Genomic DNA, 25,549 nt, shown 5'->3' with positions numbered 1-25,549 from the left:
TTCAACTTTTATTTCACCATCGTGTCCACAATTACTTTATAGTTACATGAGTGTTGCTTTGCATATCAATTTCAAGATTGTATGATTTTTTGCAAATTTTAATTAGGTTTTATTTCCGTGATATTAAAAAAAATGAAAACAAACTTAAAATGCAATCTTATTTTTTTAAAAGCTGTTTTCTAATACCATTTTCTCTATTGTCATTCTTTCCACCGGGCTCAGGGAAACCTTCATTTTCCTCTCTTTTTTCTGTCATCTTCTTTCTTGTCTTCTTGCTCACTACCTGCAACATAGACAGACCCTCTGCTAGAATGAAGCATACAGGTTTGATGTTAGCTTCTTAAACAGCGGACAGCCTAATACACAGCATAATAACTGTAAATAGTTTCATTGTCTTGATTTCTGTTTTGATAATTCTTAAAACGTATTTGTGTCTATGACACTATAACACTATAATAATAGTACCTTGGCTGAGTACACCTAATAGCAGTATATTAAAATGCATTGCTTTAAACTAGGTTTATGGTCTGCTATAGCCATTCTCTGTAAGTGTTCTTTTAATGTTAATACAAATACAAAAGTTATACAGTAGTCTAATGGTCTCGTGGGCACTGAATAATTAAGTAATCACTGACTGTACACTGACTCAACATCGCTGACTGTTCATGTTAGTAAGCTGCCTGACAGTAATGAACACATGAATTGCCATAAAAAATAACTACCAACAAACTAAAATTATTTATTTTTTTAAATTAAGGAACAGTGCCATTGTGATATTCTAAAAATAAATTTTATCAGCCTGGGTTCACTGCCTGCACTACGTTCACCAAAATGGCTTGCTGACCTCATGGCACACCAGCTAAAAACCACTGGTCTTTAATGGTACTTGCTGTTAGTGTTGCTAAGCTATCTATTGGAACTTCTATTGATACAAATGATTGCTTGGAATAACTTTTAGTTGCCACAACATGAGGTCATATCATTTGGAGATGGACCTACTGTTACTCCATTATCTGCCTTTTTGTTGTTGTGCTAGAACATTTTAATAGATACAGTGTCACATATTACATTGACTCACTGTCATTAACAACTCCTCTTAGCTAATTCAATCTTAACCTGTTAGTTGTGTGGTGTTCACCACTTTCTTTCTCTTTGGAAGACATTTGTTAATATCTGACTTCCCTCAGTTTGCTTTCTTTCTGTCTCCTTGCTTTCTCTTCTTTATTTTAATACCCTGAAATAGCTTTAATGGGGAAAGACACAACTCACAGTGCACATGAGCAGTCAAGTGGATGGAATAAATTAGCTGTGATGCGAAGTCCAAGTATGTGGTGGACTAATCCACTGTCATGAAAGAGCCTCCAGTATTTTTTAGAATCAAACTTAAATCACCCAACCAATGCTTCAGACAATTTAATTTAGACTTTAATTACTTGGAATTTTAAAAAGTTGTAAACTAGAACAAATGTTTAATTCCAGGCTTGACAGGGCCTCACCCACCATTAGGGACCTGGGTGGTCAGCAGAGATAAATGGGGATGATTGCGTCAGAAAAGGCATGCAATGTAAAATCTTAGCCAAATGAAACATGTAGCTCATAAAGGATGAGATTTCCATACCAAATTGGTTGGGGTTAACAACCACCTCTGGTGCTGTTTGCCAACAGGGTGTTATTAGAAACTGTGTTGGCCAAAGACAAAGGAAGAGGTGATTGAGAAAATATGTGAGGGAGAAAGAGAAAAGGGAGTAGAGGTAATCTTGGAAGACCATGTGAATAGTGTTGTCGGTGTGAAGTGTTGATCATAAGTTTGATGTTGGAAATCGAAGGCATGATGTTGAATGTTGTCAGTGTGCATTCCCTAGGTATTGTATGGAAATGGCTGTGGTAAATTCATGCTTTAAGAAGAAGGAGAAACATAGGGTGATGTGTAAGAGTAGAGGAAGATGCATAGAGGTGGACTATATCTTATCCAGAAGATGCAATCCGAAATAGATAAGAGGCTGCAAGTTTGTGTCAGGGGACAATGTAGCTAGGCAGCATCAGATGGTATTCTGGTATATCTGGTGGACAGAGGAAATAGAGCAAGAATACTTCAGAATCTGAATCAGAATATTTTATTAATCCCAAGGGAAATTAAAGGAAGGAAATGCTCAGTGTGTTTGTAGATCTAGAGAAAACATACAACTACTGCATTAGAAAGTCAGACATGGCAGAAAGGAATATGAGGGTGGTACAGGACATGTATGAGGACAGCAGGAAAGTGGTGAGGTGTGCAGTAGGTGTGACCAATGGGTTCAGGATGTGGGGTGGGATTACATCATGCTTCTGCTCTAAACCCCTTTTTGTTTGCAATGGTGATGGACAGGTTAACAGATGAGGTTAGCCTTATCTTTACAGAAGAGATTGTGATCAGCAGTGAGAATAAGGAGCAGGCGGAAGAGAACCTGGAGGGGTGGAGGTATGCTCTGGGGAGAAGCCAAATGAAAGTCAGTAGAAGCCAAAATACATGTGTGTGAATGAGAGTGAGATGGGTGTAACAGTAAAGCTGCAAGGAGCAGAGGTAGTGAAGGCAGGTGAGTTTAAATACCTTTAAATAAGCAAAAGAACAAGAGAATGGAGGCAGGGTTTAGTGGGTGGAGACTATTCTCGCTAGTGATTTGCAAAATAAGAATAGCACAAAACAATAGGGAAGATTTACAAATTGGTAGCAAGACCTGCCATAATATGTGTTTTGGAGACGGTAGTACTCACAGAAAAACAGGAGGCCAAGGCAGAGTTGGCAGAATTGAAAATATTAAGATTTTCATTGGGAGTGACCACGAAAGACAAGATTACAAATGAGTTAATCAGAGAGACAGTTCAGGTTGAGCATTTTGATTCAAAGTTAGAGAGGCGTCACTGGTAGGGCATGGACATGTGGAGGGGAGGAACAGTGGTTATACTGGTCAAGAAAAGTTGAATATGGAGCTGCCGGGCAGAAGACCATGGGGAAGATTCACGGATGCTTTAACGGAGGATATGTAGAAGGCTGATGTAACAGAGAAGGATGCTAAGAAGAGTATGTGACAGGGGGCGATGATCTGCTGTGACAACCCCTAAAGGGAGCAGCAGAAAAAGAATAAGAACCACATCATTTATCATTTATATCATATAAATGATATCATCAAGAAAGTTTTTTTTTTTTTTTGGTGGGTGGGGGGAGGGGGAGACGACTGTTCCTTAGTGCAATTTGTGTATTCACTATACCCATTCCCACTGCAAAATCTGCATTATATAAATGATATAAGTCCCAAATTGATATTTGTTATATTCTTGTACACTGAGTAAATTGCCTTCATATATAACTGTAATAGTAACCACGTTTTATGTTATCCCCAGGGACAGCAAAATAGGCTATATACTCAGTGACTCAAGGTAAATTCAAGCATCCAAATTTCTGCACTTACCCTTTTCACACAGCCACTTTCTATAAAGGTTATATCTACAATGGAAGCAGCCTGTTCCTTAATTCCCTAAATGCTAACAAATTACATTAATAGCAAAAAAAAAAAAAAAAAAAAAGAAATATATTCAGCATAAAAAAATAGGTTTTTACAGAGTTTTACAGAATTATTGTATATCGTATATGGCATAAATGACAGACAAATGCTTCTGGAGAAAAAGTGAACTGTTTTAACCCTAATTTACAAATTCATTTGGAAATGTGAAGTAAAATAATAATATTAATTTAAAAAAAAAAATCAAATCTGATGTAAAAAAACAAACAAAACAAAAACTAAACTAAACTGGTCAGATTACGATTAATCGGACTAACAATGGACATGCTCAGAACCTCTCTTGGAATGTGGGATGATGGGAATCTGAGTCACCAAAATGCTAAGAAGGGAAACATCGAACTGGAACTTAAAAAAACAAAACAAAAACAACTAGGTAAGTGCGTTCTTTCAACGTAGCATATTGACATTCCCTGCTGAACACAGAAATGTCAAGTTTATGTTGGTTAAAGCTAAATGGTTCACTTAATGTCAACTATAGCTAGCAGTAGCACATTACTGTGGCAATGAAGCTAAGACGTTAGCACTGTTTATCTTGTGACAGGCAGAACAATATATATTGAATGTAGCAAATAGAAGTACTTTCTCAGCTACAGCTTGACGCTAGATAAATAAAGGTTACTGATGCTCATGTGAACCTTTCTCTTTGCCAGGATGGAGACAAGCTAGCTCATCCTCTGACGCTGGCATACATTCTGACAACTGGTTATATTGCGTTTACTTTAACCCAACTCATATCATACACCTAACTCATAATAATTCCACTGAAACAAACAAAGCAAAAAAACTGAAAAACAAACAAGCAGACTAAACTTTCCGCAGGTTGAAGTTGGACAAATTTTAGAAAAGCACAACAAAAATCTGTTATTATAAACAAAACAGGAGCATCATTATTGCAAAAACAAGTGTGTCAGAGTATTCTTTTTATGTCACTTTCCTGACAGAAGAGAATAGAAGGCAAACGTCTGATGCACATCCTAGTACAAAGTCTACCTAATATGGATTGTGCTCATTGTGCTTAATATTTCCAGTAATGTGCCAGTGTGTCCACTTGTGTGCGAGGAAAACTCAAATCAAATCAAATCAAATCAAATCACTTTTATTGTCACATCACATGTGCAGGCACACTGGCACAGCACATGCGAGTGAAATTCTTGTGTGCGAGCCCCACAAGCAACAGAGATGTGCAAACACAACAACACAAACGAGCAAAATACAAGAATGGCCAACCTGAAACTAATAAATATATGTACAATATATAATAGTGTATGCATTTCTGGATGTGTATACTAAATATTTTCCTACGTGTGTGTGTGTGTGTGTGTGTGTGTGTGTGTGTGTGTGTGTATACACATTTTTACAAATTAAATAGTAAAAAAAAAAAAAATAATAATAATAATAATAATAATTAAAGCTGCAAGCAGCGTTATGAGGGCCCTCGCACCCCCGGCGCGTCGAGCCACGCCCAACACCTAAAACCAGCACGTCCGATCTGATGTCACATTGATGGAATTCATGCATTTAACCACCAGCTAACATTTCAACTCATTCATTCATGATTAGTTAGTCGTTCCACTAGGTGGCGCTCTAACCATTATGTACAAATGGCATAACAAACACTTCCGAGCTCGAGTCTAATCACACCTGAGACGTTTGGGAGAGATTGGACTTTGTGTTTTTGAGTGACAGCAGATTACTGCTTTTTGGCGAGTGATTCAAACTCTAAGTACCGCCATAACCACCCCGTTTCCCTGGACGTAAAAAGCTTCGCAATTTAACATCACAAAGGTCTTTAGATTCCACACACTGGAGAATGGTTCAATATGATGAAATCCCTAGGAGGAGTTCGTCAAAGTATGAAGCCTGAAAAGAGGGGAAAATGTTGCCAAAATTGCACATTAATTTTAAAATGGCTGACTTCCTGTTGGATTTGGGATATTGCTCCAAGAGACTTTTTTGTACATCTTGATATCTCCTATAAGCCTACCAGGTTTCAGATTCATACATAAACCACAGAGCAGGGGCTGATATTTTGAAATATTGTAGGGGGCGCTGTGGAGCCATTTTGCGCTATTCAATGAAAGTGATGACATGACAACAAAGTCTTCATCACATTGGAGGCGTGGGCCAAATTTCAAGCCTCTATAAACTTTCCAAGCCCCTCAAAAGCCACTTCATCTTTCATGGTGGACCGCGTTGCCACCAGGGTGCGCCGTTCAGTTTAAAGTCACAATTTCTGCACTGAAGCATCATGAGGGACTGATGGTGATATTCACCGCTTTTGAGGTGGCCACGATGAACCTGTGAAAATCAGTACAACAAAATTAAAGCCATGACATTTCCTGTTGCCACTAGGTGGCGCTGTCCGTATTTCCGACAATGGGCACATCAATCTGTTCAGGGCGGGTCTGACATCATGCCTGTAAAGTCTGGTACTGATCAGACTGGATTTCATTGAGTTATACTAATTTGTTTCTTCATGGCGTGACATCAAAGTTCGCCACGCCGCTGGGGTCACACCCTTTTGCGAAAAGTCACAGTTTTCACTGTAACCCAAGACCAACTCCTTAAGGCTTTCCTGGAGAAATTTGAGGCTGCAGATGTCACCCATCACTATACTGTACCCCAAAGTGTAAAACATGACATTTCCTGTTCCCACTAGGTGGCGCTGTCCTTGATGTCAAATATGGCAGTTGAAATATGTTCAGGGGTGGAGCCTTATCATATGTGTGCTCTTTGGTCCAGATCGGAACATGTATGACAAAATGAGAGGCAATAAGATTTTCATGGCGAGTCATCGAAATTCGCCATGGCGCCACGGCCTCATAGTATTGTGAAAACTCAAAAGCTCCGCAATTTAACATGGCACAAGGGTGTAGTTGGCACTGACCAAATATGAAGGTTATGAAATCAAACCCCAAGGAGGAGTTCGTCAAAGTTCGAGGCATGGAAATGGTAAAATCAGAGCCAAAATGTCACCTTCAATCCAAAATGGCGGACTTCCTGTTGGGTTTAGGACATTGCCATAATAGACTTTTTTGTTCGACTCTGAACATTATATAGGTGTACCGACTTTCAAACATGTAGGTCATACCCATACCGGGGGCTCGCGTTTTTCATTTTTCTAGGTGGCGCTACTGAGCTAATTTTCCCTGGCCATGTCTGAGAACATTAAAATACGTAAATTTTCACCAGACCTGACGCGTGTGCAAAATTTCATGAGTTTTCGAGCATGTTTAGGCCCTCAAAAGGCCGATTCATTTGCCGGAATAATAATAATAATAATAATTAAAGCTGCAAGCAGCGTTATGAGGGCCCTCGCACCCCCGGCGTGTCGAGCCATGCCCAACACCTGAAACCAGCATGTCCGATCTGATGTCACATTGATGGAATTCATGCATTTAACCACCAGTTAACATTTCATTTGGTTCAACCATGAGTATAGTCGTCCCACTAGGTGGCTCTCTAACCATTATAGACAAAGGGCATAACAAACATTTCCGAGCTCGAGTCTCATCACGCCTGTGACCTTTGGGAGAGATTGGACTTTGTGTCTTTGAGTGACAGCATATTACTGCTTTTTGGCGAGTGATTGAAACTCCACGTGCCGCCATGACCACCCCGTTTCCTTGAACGTAAAAAGCTTCGCAATTTAACATCACAAAGGTCTTTAGATTCCACACACTGGAGAATGGTTCAATATGATGAAATCCCTTGGAGGAGTTCGTCAAAGTATGAAGCCTGAAAAGAGGGGAAAATGTTGCCAAAATTACACATTAATTTTAAAATGGCTGACTTCCTGTTGGATTTGGGATATTGCTCCAAGAGACTTTTTTGTACATCTTGATATCTCCTATAAGCCTACCAGGTTTCAGATTCATACATAAAACACAGAGCAGGGGCTGTGGTTTTGAAATTTTGTAGGGGGCGCTGTGGAGCAATTTCGCGCTATTCAATGAAAATGATCACATGCCAACAAAGCCTTCATCCATTTGGAGGTGTGTGCCAAATTTCAAGCCTCTATAAACTTGCCAAGACCCTCAAAAGCCACTTCATCTTTCATGTTGAACAGCGTTGCCACCAGGGTGCGCCGTTCAGTTTAAACTCACAATTTTTGCACTGAAGCATCACGAGGGACTGATGGTGATATTCACCGCTTTTGAGGTGGCCAAGATGAACCTGTGAAAATCAGTACAACAAAATTAAAGCCATGACATTTCCTGTTGCCACTAGGTGGCGCTGTCCGTATTTCCGACAATGGGCACATCAATCTGTTCAGGGCGGGTCTGACATCATGCCTGTAAAGTCTGGTACTGATCAGACTGGATTTCATTGAGTTATACTAATTTGTTTCTTCATGGCGTGACATCAAAGTTCGCCATGCTGCTGGGGTCACACCCTTTCGCGAAAACTCACAGTTTTCACTGTTACCCAAGACCAACTCCTTAAGGCTTTCCTGGAGAAATTTGAGGCTGCAGATGTCACCCTTCACTATACTGTACCCCAAAGTGTAAAACATGACATTTCCTGTTCCCACTAGGTGGCGCTGTCCTTGAGGTCAAATATGGCAGTTGAAATATGTTCAGGGGTGGAGCCTTATCATATGTGTGCTCTTTGGTCCAGATTGGAACATGTATGACAGAATGAGAGGCAATAAGATTTTCATGGCGAGTCATCGAAATTCGCCATGGCGCCACGGCCTCATAGTATTGTGAAAACTCAAAAGCTCCGCAATTTAACATGGCACAAGGGTGTAGTTGACACTGTCCAAATTTGAAGCTTATACGACCAAATCCCAAGGAGGAGTTCGTTAAAGTACAAGGCATGGAAACGGTAAAATCAGAGCCAAAATGTCACCTTCAATCCAAAATGGCGGACTTCCTGTTGGGTTTGCGTCAATGGGCCCACAGACTTTTTTGTTCGTCTTGGCATGATACACATGTGTGCCAAATTTCATACATGTAGCTGAAACGATGTGGTCGTAGGGCTGCATTTAACAAGGCATAGGTGGCGCTCTAGAGCCATTTCCCAGTGCTCATATGTAAAACCATTAAAATACGTAAATTTTCACCAGACCTGACGCGTGCGCAAAATTTCCAGAGTTTTCGAGCATGTTTAGGCCCTCAAAAGGCCGATTCATTTGCCGAAATAATAATAATAATAATAATAAACAGAGCAATTACAATAGGGCCTTCGCACTGTCAGTGCTCGGGCCCTAATTAAAGCTGCAAGCAGCGTTATGAGGGCCCTCGCACCCCCGGCGTGTCGAGCCACGCCCAACACCTAAAACCAGCACATCCGATGTGATGTCACATTGATGGAATTCATGCATTTAACCACCAGCTAACATTTCAACTCATTCATTCATGATTTGTTAGTCGTTCCACTAGGTGGCGCTCTAACCCTTATGCACAAATGGCATAACAAACATTTCCGAGCTCGAGTCTCATCACGCCTGCGACCTTTGGGAGAGATTGGACTTTGTGTCTTTGAGTGACAGCAGATTACTGCTTTTTGGCGAGTGATTGAAACTCCACGTGCCGCCATGACCACCCCGTTTCCTTGAACGTAAAAAGCTTCGCAATTTAACATCACAAAGGTCTTTAGATTCCACACACTGGAGAATGGTTCAATATGATGAAATCCCTTGGAGGAGTTCGTCAAAGTATGAAGCCTGAAAAGAGGGGAAAATGTCGCCAAAATTGCACATTAATTTTAAAATGGCTGACTTCCTGTTGGATTTTGGATATTGCTCCAAGAGACTTTTTTGTACATCTTGATATCTCCTATAAGCTTACCAGGTTTCAGACTCATACATAAAACACAGAGCTGGGGCTGTGGTTTTGAAATTTTGTAGGGGGCGCTGTGGAGCCATTTCGCGCTATTCAATAAAAATGATCACATGACAACAAAGCCTTCATCCATTTGGAGGGGTGTGCTAAATTTAAAGCCTCTATATACTTTCCAAGCCCCTCAAAAGCCACTTCATCTTTCATGGTGGACCGCGTTGCCACCAGGGTGCGCCGTTCAGTTTAAAGTCACAATTTTTGCACTGAAGCATCACGAGGGACTGATGTTGATATTCACCGCTTTTGAGGTGGCCACGATGAACCTGTGAAAATCAGTACAACAAAATTAAAGCCATGACATTTCCTGTTGCCACTAGGTGGCGCTGTACGTATTCCCGACAATGGGCACATCAATCTGTTCAGGGCAGGTCTGACATCATGCCTGTAAAGTCTGGTACTGAACAGACTGGATTTCATTGAGTTATACTAATTTGTTTCTTCATGGCGTGACATTAAAGTTCGCCATGCTGCTGGGGTCACACCCTTTTGCGAAAAGTCACAGTTTTCACTGTAACCCAAGACCAACTCCTTAAGGCTTTCCTGGAGAAATTTGAGGCTGCAGGTGTCACCCATCACAATACTGTACCCCAAAGTGTAAAACATGACATTTCCTGTTCCCACTAGGTGGCGCTGTCCCTGGTGTCAAATATGGCAGTTGAAATATGTTCAGGGGTGGAGCCTTATCATATGTGTTCACTTTGGTCAAGGTCAGAAAATGTATGACAAAATGAGAGGCAATAAGATTTTCATGGCGAGTCATCGAAATTCGCCATGGCGCCACGGCCTCATAGTATTGTGAAAACTCAAAAGCTCCGCAATTTAACATGGCCCAGGTGTGTAGTTGACACTGACCAAAGATGAAGCTTATACAACCAAATCCCAAGGAGGAGTTCGCAAAAGTTCGAGGCATGGAAATGGCAAAATTAGAGCCAAAATGTCACCTTCTCTTCCAAATGGCGGACTTCCTGTTGGGTTTGCATCAATGGGCCCACAGACTTTTTTGTTCGACTCGGCATGATACACATGTGTGCCAAATTTCATACATGTAGCTGAAACGATGTGGTCGTAGGGCTGCATTTAACAAGGCATAGGTGGCGCTGTAGAGCCATTTCCCAGTGCTCATATGTAAAACCATTAAAATACAAAATTTTTCACCAGACCTGGCATGTGTGCAAAATTTCATGAGTTTTCGAGCATGTTTAGGCCCTCAAACGGCCAATTCATTTGCCGAAATAATAATAATAATAATAATAAACAGAGCAATTACAATAGGGCCTTCGCACTGTCAGTGCTCGGGCCCTAATTAAAGCTGCAAGCAGCGTTATGAGGGCCCTCGCACCCCCGGCGTGTCGAGCCACGCCCAACACCTAAAACCAGCACATCCGATGTGATGTCACATTGATGGAATTCATGCATTTAACCACCAGCTAACATTTCAACTCATTCATTCATGATTTGTTAGTCGTTCCACTAGGTGGCGCTCTAACCCTTATGCACAAATGGCATAACAAACATTTCCGAGCTCGAGTCTCATCACGCCTGCGACCTTTGGGAGAGATTGGACTTTGTGTCTTTGAGTGACAGCAGATTACTGCTTTTTGGCGAGTGATTGAAACTCCACGTGCCGCCATGACCACCCCGTTTCCTTGAACGTAAAAAGCTTCGCAATTTAACATCACAAAGGTCTTTAGATTCCACACACTGGAGAATGGTTCAATATGATGAAATCCCTTGGAGGAGTTCGTCAAAGTATGAAGCCTGAAAAGAGGGGAAAATGTCGCCAAAATTGCACATTAATTTTAAAATGGCTGACTTCCTGTTGGATTTTGGATATTGCTCCAAGAGACTTTTTTGTACATCTTGATATCTCCTATAAGCTTACCAGGTTTCAGACTCATACATAAAACACAGAGCTGGGGCTGTGGTTTTGAAATTTTGTAGGGGGCGCTGTGGAGCCATTTCGCGCTATTCAATAAAAATGATCACATGACAACAAAGCCTTCATCCATTTGGAGGGGTGTGCTAAATTTAAAGCCTCTATATACTTTCCAAGCCCCTCAAAAGCCACTTCATCTTTCATGGTGGACCGCGTTGCCACCAGGGTGCGCCGTTCAGTTTAAAGTCACAATTTTTGCACTGAAGCATCACGAGGGACTGATGTTGATATTCACCGCTTTTGAGGTGGCCACGATGAACCTGTGAAAATCAGTACAACAAAATTAAAGCCATGACATTTCCTGTTGCCACTAGGTGGCGCTGTACGTATTCCCGACAATGGGCACATCAATCTGTTCAGGGCAGGTCTGACATCATGCCTGTAAAGTCTGGTACTGAACAGACTGGATTTCATTGAGTTATACTAATTTGTTTCTTCATGGCGTGACATTAAAGTTCGCCATGCTGCTGGGGTCACACCCTTTTGCGAAAAGTCACAGTTTTCACTGTAACCCAAGACCAACTCCTTAAGGCTTTCCTGGAGAAATTTGAGGCTGCAGGTGTCACCCATCACAATACTGTACCCCAAAGTGTAAAACATGACATTTCCTGTTCCCACTAGGTGGCGCTGTCCCTGGTGTCAAATATGGCAGTTGAAATATGTTCAGGGGTGGAGCCTTATCATATGTGTTCACTTTGGTCAAGGTCAGAAAATGTATGACAAAATGAGAGGCAATAAGATTTTCATGGCGAGTCATCGAAATTCGCCATGGCGCCACGGCCTCATAGTATTGTGAAAACTCAAAAGCTCCGCAATTTAACATGGCCCAGGTGTGTAGTTGACACTGACCAAAGATGAAGCTTATACAACCAAATCCCAAGGAGGAGTTCGCAAAAGTTCGAGGCATGGAAATGGCAAAATTAGAGCCAAAATGTCACCTTCTCTTCCAAATGGCGGACTTCCTGTTGGGTTTGCATCAATGGGCCCACAGACTTTTTTGTTCGACTCGGCATGATACACATGTGTGCCAAATTTCATACATGTAGCTGAAACGATGTGGTCGTAGGGCTGCATTTAACAAGGCATAGGTGGCGCTGTAGAGCCATTTCCCAGTGCTCATATGTAAAACCATTAAAATACAAAATTTTTCACCAGACCTGGCATGTGTGCAAAATTTCATGAGTTTTCGAGCATGTTTAGGCCCTCAAACGGCCAATTCATTTGCCGAAATAATAATAATAATAATAATAAACAGAGCAATTACAATAGGGCCTTCGCACTGTCAGTGCTCGGGCCCTAATTAAAGCTGCAAGCAGCGTTATGAGGGCCCTCGCACCCCCGGCGTGTCGAGCCATGCCCAACACCTGAAACCAGCATGTCCGATCTGATGTCACATTGATGGAATTCATGCATTTAACCACCAGTTAACATTTCATTTGGTTCAACCATGAGTATAGTCGTCCCACTAGGTGGCTCTCTAACCATTATAGACAAAGGGCATAACAAACATTTCCGAGCTCGAGTCTCATCACGCCTGTGACCTTTGGGAGAGATTGGACTTTGTGTCTTTGAGTGACAGCATATTACTGCTTTTTGGCGAGTGATTGAAACTCCACGTGCCGCCATGACCACCCCGTTTCCTTGAACGTAAAAAGCTTCGCAATTTAACATCACAAAGGTCTTTAGATTCCACACACTGGAGAATGGTTCAATATGATGAAATCCCTTGGAGGAGTTCGTCAAAGTATGAAGCCTGAAAAGAGGGGAAAATGTCGCCAAAATTACACATTAATTTTAAAATGGCTGACTTCCTGTTGGATTTGGGATATTGCTCCAAGAGACTTTTTTGTACATCTTGATATTTTCCATAAGCTTACCAGGTTTCAGACTCATAGATGAAACACAGAGCAGGGGCTGTTGTTTTGAAATTTTGTAGGGGGCGCTGTGGAGCCATTTTGCGCTATTCAATGAAAATGATCACATAACAACAAAGCCTTATGCACATTGGAGGTGTGCGCCAAATTTCAAGCCTCTATAAACTTTCCAAGCCCCTTAAAAGCCACTTCATTTTTCATGGTGAACAGCGTTGCCACCAGGGTGCGCCGTTCAGTTTAAAGTCACAATTTTCGCACTGCAGCATCAAGAAGGACTGATGGTGATATTCATCGCTTTTGAGGTGGCCACAATGAACCTGTGAAAATCAGTACAACAAAGTGTAAGACATAACATTTCCTGTTGCCACTAGGTGGCGCTCTTCATATTCCTGACAATGGGCACATCAATCTGTTCAGGGTGGGTCTGACATCATGCCTGTAAAGTCTGGTACTGATCAGACTGGATTTCATTGAGTTATACTAATTTGTTTCTTCATGGCGTGACATCAAAGTTCGCCATGCCGCTGGGGTCACACCCTTTTGCGAAAAGTCACAGTTTTCACTGTAACCCAAGACCAACTCCTTAAGGCTTTCCTGGAGAAATTTGAGGCTGCAGGTGTCACCCATCACTATACTGTACCCCAAAGTGTAAAACATGACATTTCCTGTTCCCACTAGGTGGCGCTGTCCTTGATGTCAAATATGGCAGTTGAAATATGTTCAGGGGTGGAGCCTTATCATATGTGTGCTCTTTGGTCCAGATCAGAACATGTATGACAAAATGAGAGGCAATAAGATTTTCATGGCGAGTCATCGAAATTCGCCATGGCGCCACGGCCTCATAGTATTGTGAAAACTCAAAAGCTCCGCAATTTAACATGGCACAAGGGTGTAGTTGGCACTGACCAAATATGAAGGTTATGAAATCAAACCCCAAGGAGGAGTTCGTCAAAGTTCGAGGCATGGAAATGGTAAAATCAGAGCCAAAATGTCACCTTCAATCCAAAATGGCGGACTTCCTGTTGGGTTTAGGACATTGCCATAATAGACTTTTTTGTTCGACTCTGAACATTATATAGGTGTACCGACTTTCAAACATGTAGGTCATACCCATACCGGGGGCTCGCGTTTTTCATTTTTCTAGGTGGCGCTACTGAGCTAATTTTCCCTGGCCATGTCTGAGAACATTAAAATACGTAAATTTTCACCAGACCTGACGCGTGTGCAAAATTTCATGAGTTTTCGAGCATGTTTAGGCCCTCAAACGGCCAATTCATTTGCCGAAATAATAATAATAATAATAATTAAAGCTGCAAGCAGCGTTATGAGGGCCCTCGCACCCCCGGCGCGTCGAGCCACGCCCAACACCTAAAACCAGCACGTCCGATCTCATGTCACATTGATGGAATTCATGCATTTAACCACCAGCTAACATTTCAACTCATTCATTCATGATTTGTTAGTCGTTCCACTAGGTGGCGCTCTAACCCTTATGCACAAATGGCATAACAAACATTTCCGAGCTCGAGTCTCATCACGCCTATGAGCTTTGGGAGAGATTGGACATTGTGTTTTTGAGTGACAGCAGATTACTGCTTTTTGGCGAGTGATTGAAACTCCACGTGCCGCCATGACCACCCCGTTTCCCTGAATGTAAAAAGCTTCGCAATTTAACATCACAAAGGTCTTTAGATTCCACACACAGGAGATCGCATCAATCTGATGAAATCCCTTGCAGGAGTACGTCAAAGAACGATGCCTGGAAAGAGGGGAAAATGTTGCCAAAATTGCACATTAATTTTAAAATGGCTGACTTCCTGTTGGATTTTGGATATTGCTCCAAGAGACTTTTTTGTACATCTTGATATCTCCTATAAGCTTACCAGGTTTCAGACTCATACATAAAACACAGAGCTGGGGCTGTGGTTTTGAAATTTTGTAGGGGGCGCTGTGGAGCCATTTCGCGCTATTCAATAAAAATGATCACATGACAACAAAGCCTTCATCCATTTGGAGGGGTGTGCTAAATTTAAAGCCTCTATATACTTTCCAAGCCCCTCAAAAGCCACTTCATCTTTCCTGGTGGACCGCGTTGCCACCAGGGTGCGCCGTTCAGTTTAAAGTCACAATTTTTGCACTGAAGCATCACGAGGGACTGATGTTGATATTCACTGCTTTTGAGGTGGCCACGATGAACCTGTGAAAATCAGTACAACAAAATTAAAGCCATGACATTTCCTGTTGCCACTAGGTGGCGCTGTACGTATTCCCGACAATGGGCACATCAATCTGTTCAGGGCGGGTCTGACATCATGCCTGTAAAGTCTGGTACTGAACAGACTGGATTTCATTGAGTTATACTAATTTGTTTCTTCATGGCGTGACATCAAAGTTCGCCATGCTGCTGGGGTCACACCCTTTTGCGAAAAGTCACAGTTTTCACTGTAACCCAAGACCAACTCCTTAAGGCTTTCCTGGAGAAATTTGAGGCTGCAGGTGTCACCCATCACTATACTGTACCCCAAAGTGTAAAACATGACATTTCCTGTTCCCACTAGGTGGCGCTGTCCCTGGTGTCAAATATGGCAGTTGAAATATGTTCAGGGGTGGAGCCTTGTCATATGTGTTCACTTTGGTCAAGGTCAGAAAATGTATGACAAAATGAGAGGCAATAAGATTTTCATGGCGAGTCATCGAAATTCGCCATGGCGCCACGGCCTCATAGTATTGTGAAAACTCAAAAGCTCCGCAATTTAACATGGCACAAGGGTGTAGTTGACACTGTCCAAATTTGAAGGTTATGAAATGAAACCCCAAGGAGGAGTTCGCAAAAGTTCGAGGCATGGAAATGGCAAAATTAGAGCCAAAATGTCACCTTCTCTTCCAAATGGCGGACTTCCTGTTGGGTTTGCGTCAATGGTCCCACAGACTTTTTTGTTCGTCTTGGCATGATACACATGTGTGCCAAATTTCATACATGTAGCTCAAACGATGTGGTCGTAGGGCTGCATTTAACAAGGCATAGGTGGCGCTCTAGAGCCATTTCCCAGTGCTCATATGTAAAACCATTAAAATACAAAATTTTTCACCAGACCTGGCATGTGTGCAAAATTTCATGAGTTTTTGAGCATGTTTAGGCCCTCAAAAAGGCCCTTGTTTGGGGTGAATAATAATAATAATAATAATAATAATAATAAGAAACGGAGCAGATACAATAGGGCCTTCGCACTCTCGGTGCTCGGGCCCTAATAATAATTAAAGCTGCAAGCAGCGTTACGAGGGCCCTCGCACCCCCGGCGCGTCGAGCCAAGCCCAACACCTAAAACCAGCACCTCCGATCTGACGTTTGGGAGAGATTGGACATTGTGTTTTTGAGTGACAGCAGATTACTGCTTTTTGGCGAGTGATTCAAACTCTAAGTGCCACCATAACCACCCCGTTTCACTGAACGTAAAAAGCTTCGCAATTTAACATCACAAAGGTCTTTAGATTCCACACACTGGAGATTGGTTCAATATGATGAAATCCCTTGGAGGAGTTCGTCAAAGAACGGTGCCTGGAAAGAGGGGAAAATGTTGCCAAAATTACACATTAATTTTAAAATGGCTGACTTCCTGTTGGATTTGGGATATTGCTCCAAGAGACTTTTTTGTACATCTTGATATCTCCTATAACCTTACCAGGTTTCAGAATCATACATAGAACACAGAGCAGGGGCTGTGGTTTTGAAATTTTGTAGGGGGCGCTGTGGAGCAATTTCGCGCTATTCAATGAAAACGATCACATGCCAACAAAGCCTTCATCCCTTTGGAGGTGTGTGCCAAATTTCAAGCCTCTATAAACTTGCCAAGACCCTCAAAAGCCACTTCATCTTTCATGTTGAACAGCGTTGCCACCAGGGTGCGCCGTTCAGTTTAAACTCACAATTTTTGCACTGAAGCATCACGAGGGACTGATGGTGATATTCACCGCTTTTGAGGTGGCCAAGATGAACCTGTGAAAATCAGTACAACAAAATTAAAGCCATGACATTTCCTGTTGCCACTAGGTGGCGCTGTCCGTATTTCCGACAATGGGCACATCAATCTGTTCAGGGCGGGTCTGACATCATGCCTGTAAAGTCTGGTACTGATCAGACTGGATTTCATTGAGTTATACTAATTTGTTTCTTCATGGCGTGACATCAAAGTTCGCCATGCTGCTGGGGTCACACCCTTTTGCGAAAAGTCACAGTTTTCACTGTAACCCAAGACCAACTCCTTAAGGCTTTCCTGGAGAAATTTGAGGCTGCAGATGTCACCCATCACTATACTGTACCCCAAAGTGTAAAACATGACATTTCCTGTTCCCACTAGGTGGCGCTGTCCTTGATGTCAAATATGGCAGTTGAAATATGTTCAGGGGTGGAGCCTTATCATATGTGTGCTCTTTGGTCCAGATCGGAACATGTATGACAGAATGAGAGGCAATAAGATTTTCATGGCGAGTCATCAAAATTCGCCATGGCGCCACGGCCTCATACTATTGTGAAAACTCAAAAGCTCCGCAATTTAACATGGCACAAGGGTGTAGTTGACACTGTCCAAATTTGAAGTTTATAGGACCAAATCCCAAGGAGGAGTTCGTTAAAGTACAAGGCATGGAAACGGTAAAATCAGACCCAAAATGTCACCTTCAATCCAAAATGGCGGACTTCCTGTTGGGTTTAGGACATTGCCATAATAGACTTTTTTGTTTGACTCTGAACGTTATATAGGTGTACCGACTTTCAAACATGTAGGTCATACCCATACCGGGGGCTCGCGTTTTTCATTTTTCTAGGTGGCGCTACTGAGCTAATTTTCCCTGGCCATGTCTGAGAACATTAAAATACGTAAATTTTCACCAGACCTGACGCGTGTGCAAAATTTCATGAGTTTTCGAGCATGTTTAGGCCCTCAAACGGCCAATTCATTTGCCGGAATAATAATAATAATAATAATAATAATAATAATAATAATAATAAACAGAGCAATTACAATAGGGCCTTCGCACTGTCAGTGCTCGGGCCCTAATAAACAGAGCAATTACAATAGGGCCTTCGCACTATCAGTGCTCGGGCCCTAATTAAAGCTGCAAGCAGCGTTATGAGGGCCCTCGCACCCCCGGCGTGTCGAGCCACGCCCAACACCTGAAACCAGCACGTCCGATCTGATGTCACATTGATGGAATTCATGCATTTAACCACCAGCTAACATTTCATCTCATTAAGTCATCATTATAGTCGTCCCACTAGGTGGCGCTCTAACCATTATAGACAAAGGGAATAACAAACATTTCCGAGCTCGAGTCTCATCACGCCTGCGACCTTTGGGAGAGATTGGACTTTGTGTCTTTGAGTGACAGCAGATTACTGCTTTTTGGCCAGTGATTGAAACTCCACGTGCCGCCATGACCACCCCGTTTCCTTGAACGTAAAAAGCTTCGCAATTTAACATCACAAAGGTCTTTAGATTCCACACCCTGGAGAATGGTTCAATATGATGAAATCCCTTGGAGGAGTTCGTCAAAGTATGAAGCCTGAAAAGAGGGGAAAATGTCGCCAAAATTACACATTAATTTTAAAATGGCTGACTTCCTGTTGGATTTGGGATATTGCTCCAAGAGACTTTTTTGTACATCTTGATATTTTCCATAAGCTTACCAGGTTTCAGACTCATAGATGAAACACAGAGCAGGGGCTGTTGTTTTGAAATTTTGTAGGGGGCGCTGTGGAGCAATTTCGAGCTATTCAATGAAAATGATCACATGACAACAAAGCCTACATCCATTTGGAGGTGTGTGCCAAATTTCAAGCCTCTATAAACTTTCCAAGCCCCTCAAAGGCCACTTCATCTTTCATGGTGAACCGCGTTGCCACCAGGGTGCGCCGTTCAGTTTAAAGTCACAATTTTTGCACTGAAGCATCACGAGGGACTGATGTTGATATTCACCGCTTTTGAGGTGGTCACGATGAACCTGTGAAAATCAGTACAACAAAATTAAAGCCATGACATTTCCTGTTGCCACTAGGTGGCGCTGTCCGTATTTCCGACAATGGACACATCAATCTGTTCAGGGTGGGTCTGACATCATGCCTGTAAAGTCTGGTACTGATCAGACTGGATTTCATTGAGTTATACTAATTTGTTTCTTCATGGCGTGACATCAAAGTTCGCCATGCTGCTGGGGTCACACCCTTTCGCGAAAACTCACAGTTTTCACTGTAACCCAAGACCAACTCCTTAAGGCTTTCCTGGAGAAATTTGAGGCTGCAGATGTCACCCATCACTATACTGTACCCCAAAGTGTAAAACATGACATTTCCTGTTCCCACTAGGTGGCGCTGTCCTTGATGTCAAATATGGCAGTTGAAATATGTTCAGGGGTGGAGCCTTATCATATGTGTGCTCTTTGGTCCAGATCGGAACATGTATGACAAAATGAGAGGCAATAAGATTTTCATGGCGAGTCATCGAAATTCGCCATGGCGCCACGGCCTCATACTATTGTGAAAACTCAAAAGCTCCGCAATTTAACATGGCACAAGGGTGTAGTTGACACTGTCCAAATTTGAAGTTTATAGGACCAAATCCCAAGGAGGAGTTCGTTAAAGTACAAGGCATGGAAACGGTAAAATCAGACCCAAAATTTTACCTTCAATCCAAAATGGCGGACTTCCTGTTGGGTTTAGGACATTGCCATAATAGACTTTTTTGTTCGACTCTGAACGTTATATAGGTGTACCGACTTTCAAACATGTAGGTCATACCCATACCGGGGGCTCGCGTTTTTCATTTTTCTAGGTGGCGCTACTGAGCTAATTTTCCCTGGCCATGTCTGAGAACATTAAAATACGTAAATTTTCACCAGACCTGACGCGTGTGCAAAATTTCATGAGTTTTCGAGCATGTTTAGGCCCTCAAACGGCCAATTCATTTGCCGAAATAATAATAATAATAATAATAATTAAAGCTGCAAGCAGCGTTATGAGGGCCCTCGCACCCCCGGCACGTCGAGCCACGCCCAACACCTAAAACCAGCACGTCCGATCTGATGTCACATTGATGGAATTCATGCATTTAACCACCAGCTAACATTTCAACTCATTCATTCATGATTAGTTAGTCGTTCCACTAGGTGGCGCTCTAACCATTATGTACAAATGGCATAACAAACACTTCCAAGCTCGAGTCTCATCACACCTGAGACGTTTGGGAGAGATTGGACATTGTGTTTTTGAGTGACAGCAGATTACTGCTTTTTGGCGAGTGATTCAAACTCTAAGTGCCGCCATAACCACCCCGTTTCCCTGAACGTAAAAAGCTTCGCAATTTAACATCACAAAGGTCTGTAGATTCCACAAGGTGCAGATCGGTCCAATCTGATGAAATCCCTTGGAGGAGTTCGTCAAAGTACGGTGCCTGAAAAGATGGGAAAATGTCGCCAAAATTGCACATTCATTTTAAAATGGCTGACTTCCTGTTGGATTTGGGATATTGCTCCAAGAGGCTTTTTTGTACATCTTAATATCTTCCATGAGCTTACCAAGTTTCAGACTCATAGATAAAACACAGAGCAGGGGCTGATATTTTGGAATTTTGTAGGGGGCGCCATGGAGCCATTTTGCGCTATTCAAGGAAAATGGTCACATAACAACAAAGCCTTCGTCACATTGGAGGTGTGCGCCAAATTTAAAGCCTCTATAAACTTTCCAAGCCCCTCAAAAGCAACTTCATCTTTCATGGTGAACTGCGCTGCCACCAGGGTGCGCCATTCAGTTTAAAGTCACAATTTTCGCACTGAACCATCACGAAGGACTGATGGTGATATTCACCGCTTTTGAGGTGGCCACGATGAACCTGTGAAAATCAGTACAACAAAGTGTAAGACATGACATGTCCTGTTGCCACTAGGTGGCGCTGTACGTATTCCCGACAATGGGCACATCAATCTGTTCAGGGTGGGTCTGACATCATGACTGTAAAGTCTGGTACTGATCAGACTGGGTTTCATTGAGTTATACTAATTTGTTTCTTCATGGCGTGACATCAAAGTTCGCCATGCCGCTGAGGTCACACCCTTTGGCGAAAAGTCACAGTTTTCACTGTAACCCAAGACCAACTCCTTAAGGCTTTCCTGGAGAAATTTGAGGCTGCAGATGTCACCCATCACTATACTGTACCCCAAAGTGTAAAACATGACATTTCCTGTTCCCACTAGGTGGCGCTGTCCCTGGTGTCAAATATGGCAGTTGAAATATGTTCAGGGGTGGAGCCTTATCATATGTGTTCACTTTGGTCAAGGTCAGAAAATCTATGACAGAATGAGAGGCAATAAGATTTTCATGGCGAGTCATCGTAATTCGCCATGGCGCCACGGCCTCACCGTATTGTGAAAACTCAAAAGCTCCGCAATTTAACATGGCACAAGGGTGTAGTTGACACTGACCAAATATGAAGGTTATGAAATCAAACCCCAAGGAGGAGTTCGCAAAAGTTCGAGGCATGGAAATGGCAAAATTAGAGCCAAAATGTCACCTTCTCTTCCAAATGGCGGACTTCCTGTTGGGTTTGCGTCAATGGGCCCACAGACTTTTTTGTTCGTCTTGGCATGATACACATGTGTGCCAAATTTCATACATGTAGCTCAAACGATGTGGTCGTAGGGCTGCATTTAACAAGGCATAGGTGGCGCTGTAGAGCCATTTCCCAGTGCTCATATGTAAAACCATTAAAATACAAAATTTTTCACCAGACCTGGCATGTCTGCAAAATTTCATGAGTTTTTGAGCATGTTTAGGCCCTCAAAAAGGCCCTTGTTTTGCCTGAATAATAATAATAATAATTAAAGCTGCAAGCAGCGTTATGAGGGCCCTCGCACCCCATCACGTCGAGCTACGCCCAACACCTACAACCAGCACGTCCGATCTGATGTCACATTGATGAAATTCATGCATTCAACCACCAGCTAACATTTCATCTCATTCAATCATGATTATAGTCGTCCCACTAGGTGGCGCTCTAACCATTACTGACAAATGGCATAACAAACATTTCCCAGCTCGAGTCTCATCACGCCTGCGACCTTTGGGACATATTGGACATTTTGATTTTGAGTGACAGCAGATTACTGCTTTTTGGCGAGTGACTGAAACTCCACGTGCCGCCATGACCACCCGTTTCCCTGAACGTAAAAACGTTCGCAATTTAACATCACAAAGGTCTTTAGATTCCACACACTGGAGATTGGTTCAATATAATGAAATCCCTTGGAGGAGTTCGTCAAAGAACGGTGCCTGGAAAGAGGGGAAGATGTTGCCAAAATTGCACATTCATTTTAAAATGGCTGACTTCCTGTTGGATTTGGGATATTGCACCAAGAGACTTTTTTGTACATCTTGATATCTCCTATAAGCTTACCAGGTTTCAGAATCATACATAGAACACAGAGCAGGGGCTGTGGTTTTGAAATTTTGTAGGGGGCGCTGTGGAGCCATTTCGCGCTATTCAATGAAAATGATCACATGCCAACAAAGCCTTCATCCATTTGGAGGTGTGTGCCAAATTTCAAGCCTCTATAAACTTGCCAAGACCCTCAAAAGCCACTTCATCTTTCATGGTGAACAGCGTTGCCACCAGGGTGCGCCGTTCAGTTTAAAGTCACAATTTTTGCACTGAAGCATCACGAGGGACTGATGGTGATATTCACCGCTTTTGAGGTGGCCACGATGAACCTGTGAAAATCAGTACAACAAAATTAAAGCCATGACATTTCCTGTTGCCACTAGGTGGCGCTGTCCGTATTCCCGACAATGGGCACATCAATCTGTTCAGGGCGGGTCTGACATCATGCCTGTAAAGTCTGGTACTGATCAGACTGGATTTCATTGAGTTATACTAATTTGTTTCTTCATGGCGTGACATCAAAGTTCGCCATGCTGCTGGGGTCACACCCTTTTGCGAAAAGTCACAGTTTTCACTGTAACCCAAGACCAACTCCTTAAGGCTTTCCTGGAGAAATTTGAGGCTGCAGATGTCACCCATCACTATACTGTACCCCAAAGTGTAAAACATGACATTTCCTGTTCCCACTAGGTGGCGCTGTCCTTGATGTCAAATATGGCAGTTGAAATATGTTCAGGGGTGGAGCCTTATCATATGTGTGCTCTTTGGTCCAGATCGGAACATGTATGACAGAATGAGAGGCAATAAGATTTTCATGGCGAGTCATCAAAATTCGCCATGGCGCCACGGCCTCATAGTATTGTGAAAACTCAAAAGCTCCGCAATTTAACATGGCACAAGGGTGTAGTTGACACTGTCCAAATTTGAAGTTTATAGGACCAAATCCCAAGGAGGAGTTCGTTAAAGTACAAGGCATGGAAACGGTAAAATCAGACCCAAAATGTCACCTTCAATCCAAAATGGCTGACTTCCTGTTGGGTTTAGGACATTGCCATAATAGACTTTTTTGTTCGACTCTGAACGTTATATAGGTGTACCAACTTTCAAACATGTAGGTCATACCCATACCGGGGGCTCGCGTTTTTCATTTTTCTAGGTGGCGCTACTGAGCTAATTTTCCCTGGCCATGTCTGAGAACATTAAAATACGTAAATTTTCACCAGACCTGACGCGTGTGCAAAATTTCATGAGTTTTCGAGCATGTTTAGGCCCTCAAACGGCCAATTCATTTGCCGAAATAATAATAATAATAATAATAATAATAAACAGAGCAATTACAATAGGGCCTTCGCACTGTCAGTGCTCGGGCCCTAATAATTAAAGCTGCAAGCAGCGTTATGAGGGCCCTCGCACCCCATCGCGTCGAGCCACGCCCAACACCTACAACCAGCACCTCCAATCTGATGTCACATTGATGGAATTCATGCATTTAACCACCAGCTAACATTTCATCTCATTCAATCATCATTATAGTCGTCCCACTAGGTGGCGCTCTAACCATTACTGACAAATGGCATAACAAACATTTCCTAGCTCGAGTCTCATCACGCCTGCGACCTTTGGGAGAGTTTGGACATTTTGATTTTGAGTGACAGCAGATTACTGCTTTTTGGCGAGTGATTGAAACTCCACGTGCCGCCATGACAACCCCGTTTCCCTGAACGTAAAAAGCTTCGCAATTTAACATCACAAAGGTCTTTAGATTCCACACACTGGAGATTGGTTCAATATGATGAAATCCCTTGGAGGAGTTCGTCAAAGAACGGTGCCTGGAAAGAGGGGAAAATGTTGCCAAAATTGCACATTAATTTTAAAATGGCTGACTTCCTGTTAGATTTGGGATATTGCTCCAAGAGACTTTTTTGTACATCTTGATATCTCCTATAAGCTTACCAGGTTTCAGACTCATACATAAAACACAGAGCTGGGGCTGTGGTTTTGAAATTTTGTAGGGGGCGCTGTGGAGCCATTTTGGGATATTCAATGAAAATGATCACATAACAACAAAGCCTTAAGGACATTGGAGGTGTGGGCCAAATTTCAAGACTTTTTAAACTTTCCAAGCCCCTCAAAAGCCACTTCATTTTTCATGGTGAACAGCGTTGCCACCAGGGTGCGCCGTTCAGTTTAAAGTCACAATTTTTGCACTAAAGCATCATCAAGGACTGATGGTGATATTCACCGCTTTTGAGGTGGCCACTATGAACCTGTGAAAATCAGTACAACAAAGTGTAAGCCATGACATTTCCTGTTGCCACTAGGTGGCGCTGTCCGTATTTCCGACAATGGGCACATCAATCTGTTCAGGGTGGATCTGACATCATGCCTGTAAAGTCTGGTACTGATCAGACTGGATTTCATTGAGTTATACTAATTTGTTTCTTCATGGCGTGACATCAAAGTTCGCCATGCTGCTGGGGTCACACCCTTTCGCGAAAAGTCACAGTTTTCACTGTAACCCAAGACCAACTCCTTAAGGCTTTCCTGGAGAAATTTGAGGCTGCAGATGTCACCCATCACTATACTGTACCCCAAAGTGTAAAACATGACATTTCCTGTTCCCACTAGGTGGCGCTATCCCTGGTGTCAAATATGGCAGTTGAAATATGTTCAGGGGTGGAGCCTTATCATATGTGTTCACTTTGGTCAAGGACAGAAAATCTAAGACAAAATGAGAGGCAATAAGATTTTCATGGCGAGTCATCGAAATTCGCCATGGCGCCACGGCCTCATGGTATTGTGAAAACTCAAAAGCTCCGCAATTTAACATGGCATAAGGGTGTAGTTGGCACTGACCAAATATGAAGGTTATGAAATCAAACCCCAAGGAGGAGTTCGTCAAAGTTCGAGG

The 25,549-nt window shown here is 42.6% G+C and overlaps 1 protein-coding gene across 1 annotated transcript in view; it reads left to right on the top strand.

Annotated features, from left to right (window-relative positions):
* The first annotated feature begins 3,847 nt into the window (after positions 1–3,847).
* The window catches only part of LOC308403873 (uncharacterized protein), a 381,166-nt gene continuing 359,464 nt past the window's right edge, over positions 3,848–25,549 (top strand). The window contains exon 1 of the mRNA XM_080893669.1: positions 3,848–3,930. The gene's annotated coding sequence lies outside the window, so the exon portion shown is untranslated. The remainder of the gene's footprint in view (positions 3,931–25,549) is intronic.

Source organism: Rhamphochromis sp. 'chilingali', assembly GCF_963969265.1.
Source record: "Rhamphochromis sp. 'chilingali' genome assembly, chromosome: 10".
In the NCBI taxonomy this organism is placed as follows: Eukaryota; Metazoa; Chordata; class Actinopteri; order Cichliformes; family Cichlidae; genus Rhamphochromis; species Rhamphochromis sp. 'chilingali'.
Note: the sequence above shows the minus strand (reverse complement) of the source record. Positions and strands in the feature narration are given on the sequence as shown.